The sequence below is a fragment of the Helobdella robusta genome (assembly GCF_000326865.2).
Source record: "Helobdella robusta unplaced genomic scaffold HELROscaffold_115, whole genome shotgun sequence".
Taxonomy (NCBI): Eukaryota; Metazoa; Annelida; class Clitellata; order Rhynchobdellida; family Glossiphoniidae; genus Helobdella; species Helobdella robusta.
Genome location: NW_008703642.1, coordinates 173,152 through 176,818, shown reverse-complemented (window position 1 = coordinate 176,818; position 3,667 = coordinate 173,152).

The following is a 3,667-nucleotide window of genomic DNA, read 5'->3' as shown; positions in this document are numbered from 1 at the left end:
ACTGTCAGCCAAGCTCGATAATAATTTTCCTCTCAATAAATATGAATTCAACAAACTCAGAAGTGTTGAGGTTTTAATAAAAAAGATTATAAACGCACGCTGGGCAACCATTTTTAATGATATATACATATATATATATATATATATATATATTATATGATCATTTATATAGCGCCTATTAAAAACATTCTCATAGGCGCTATACAACTATGGCAATTTTCTACAAGGAAAAAAGATATGTCTTCAATTGACTCTTGAACTGGGGAAGTGTCAGACCAGACCAGCGCAAAAAATATGGAAGTTCATTCCAATGCCTTGGTCCATAAACTGCAAACCTACGTGATGCAATCTTTAATTTAGTAACCGGGACAACTAACAAATTTTCCCGATCTGATCGTAGGCCAGTTTTTAAAGAAATCGATGATCTGTCAATCAACATTTCGGACAGATATTGCGGAGCCAATCCGTTTAAGCATCTATAAACTAAAACACTAAAACACAGACTTTAAAAACAATTCTTTTGTTGACCGGCAACCAATGCAATTCCCACAGAAGTGAGCTAATATGTTCAACACGACTAGCACCAACAACAATTCTTGCAGCTCTATTCTGAACCATCTTCAACTTAGCAATCTCATGTTTCGAAACACCATAAAACAAACTATTACAATAGTCCAATCTAGAATGTATGAACGAATGAATCAGAGTAACCATGGTTGATCTGTTCAAACTCTTTTTAATTCGATTCAATTGCCGCAATTGAAATGAACAAGATTTTACCAAAACCTTTATATGTTCACCCATACATAGATTTTTATCTATTTTAAAACCCAAAACTGTAGCCATTTTTCCAAAATCAATAATCATGTCACTTATTTTCATAAAATCAACGTTAATCCTAGAGGTTTGCTGCCAAGTTCCAACTGGTACCAACTGAGTTTTTTCCCGATTCAATTTTATGCCATTCAAACCCATCCACCCATCCAGTGCACCCAAACAATCCAACATTCTTTCAATCAGAAAATCAAACTCCCCAGTCGCCGTACTTGCAATTATTTGAACATCATCTGCATAAGCAAAACCCTTTAAAGAAAATTCATCAATGAGATACATAATATAGGCTGTATATAACGTAAAAAGAAGCGGGCCTAAAACAGACCCCTGGGGAACCCCAAACAAAAGATCAACTGTATTTGACCAAGAATTATTAAAATAAACCTGCTGGGTACGTTTGCACAAATAAGATTTGAAAAATTCCAAAGCTAAGTCACAGACACCGTAACTTAAACATAATCGACGTAACAGTGTACACTGGTTACACTGCTGACACTTGATTGAATTGTTACCTACACCAGCTTTAAAAACTGAACAGGGCCATTGTCCAGTAGCTGTGGATTGGATGGGTTTACCAGTGTTCATTGCTTTGGTTTTGCTGATGTTGACTTTGACTTCATGATCGGCGAGTCTGGTGTTCCAATCTTCAAACATCTGTGCTGCATTCTGCTCAGACGTGGCTCTTAAAACGATATCATCAGCATATATTAGATTCCAAATGTCACCAGTGCGTATCGATTTTGTGATTTCTTCAATCAGAGTTATAAATAACAGAGGAGAATCGAGCCTTTGTGAACTCCAACGCCGTTGTCAAATAATCTGTTTCCAACCGTTGTGCTGACGAGAGTCTTAGTATTCGTATACATTTCCATCACAAGTCGAACAAGATATTCTGGAATGAGTTGTCGACGTTTGATTGCTTCGTGATTGTTGTCCACCTGATTGCTTCACGGAGAACTTGATCAAATGCTTTTTTCAAGGTCTACAAAAATTTGTGATAGTTGTTGATGCTTTGCAAAGTACTTTTCTTGCAGTTGCCGAAGGATTTAAATTGCATCAATTGTTGATTTCCCCGCTAGGAAACCAAATTGATAATTTCCGATTGTGATGCACGACGTTAATCTTCTCTCAATGATTTTCTCGACAATTTTTAGGGAGTGTTCTAACAGACGTATACCCCGATATGATGAACAGTTCAATGGATCACCTATGCCTTTGTATAGCGGAACTGTCATGCTATAGTTCCATTCAGTCGGCATTGAACAATTTCTCCAGACTTCACAGCAAAGTTGTAGTAACGTTTGGATACCTGCAGTACCATATGCTTTGATAATGTCATTTGTGAGTCCAGAGGGCCCTGTTGCTTTTACATCCTTCATAGCTTTCAGAGCTTCTATAAGCTCCTCTACAGTGATGTCTGGAATCGGACATTCGATGGGTGGAGTGTCAAAGTTGACATCGATAGGATTTGTTTCATTTAACAGACGGTTGAAGTATTCACTGTAGCTCGATCTCATTTTGTTCAAGAACCATCTCATTTTTGTCGTTTTTAATACATGAGGCACCAACCATGTCTTTTTTCGTACGCTTTGCTTGTTTTGCTATACGATACAGAGATTTCATTTGTTCACCTTTGCTTTTAGTGAGCCACCCTCTGCACTGATCTGTCCGAGCCAGTGCAACTTGACGTCTTGCATAGTTGTTCTTCTCACGGAAAATTTTATGGTCATCAACAGACTTTGATTGTTGCCATTGCTCTTAAGCAGCTTTCTTTTCAGCTATTGCATTTTGTACACTGTCATTCCACCACCAAGTGTCCCGTTCATGCTGACGTTTTGTACCAGTTCTCCCACAAACTGTAGTTGCAGCGTTTATCAAAACGGTTTTATATGTACTCCATTCTGTACTGGCTTGCGATTGGTGGTCAAACTGTGTTGCGACAATCTGTTGAAATTTTTCTCGATGAATATTGCTTTTCAGCTTCCACGTTTTGATTCTCCGAGGCATTTGTTTAGACTTACGTTTTGACAGTTCGACAACCAGGTCTACCACAAGGAGTCTATATTAGTTGACACATGATTCGACAGGTATAATTTTGACATTTTTGAATAGCCTTCGCTGTTATTGCTTGACAGCAAAAAAATCAATTTGCGTGGCTGATGGTCCACTTTTGTATGTTATGAGAGGTTCCAACCTCTTTCTAAAATATGTGTCCAGTAAACAAAACCCGTGACATTCAGCAAACTCAAGGATTTTTCTGCAACATCCCTCCGCTATTGCATACTTCCCAGGGATTCTTGGAACCCCACTTAAGGCCTGCTGGGGACTAAGGGCCGTTGTTTTTCTTTGTGATGGCATAGGAATAATTTGGGGAAAAGTTTTTACATCCGGACACCCATCCTGACGACAATCACCAGTTATAAGCGGTGGGCCTAGCCTTTTGCTCAAAAGCACGCAAGGCAGCGTTGGATGCAGTTTTATGTCATGCCCAGGACCAAGTGAAACAAGTCAACAGCTTTAATTATCATTACACCAACATCTCGGAAATCCGATTACCTCAGGTTGTAAATGTGATATGGATATCAGAAGATAGCTGTGGCGAAAGATGCATATTCTAGAATGAAAAACATTCTCACCAACAGTAAAATCAGAATATCAACTAAATTAAAACTGTTAAGGTGTTACATTTTTCCTGTGCTAACTTACGGTTCTGAGTCCTGGAAATGTTTCGAAAAATGCTTGATAGTGTGACCATAATTAAACTGGCACCCTTTTCTTTTTTTGCTAATCAAGCCAATTGGTTGTGCATTTTCTAATTAAAACGGATTTTTCT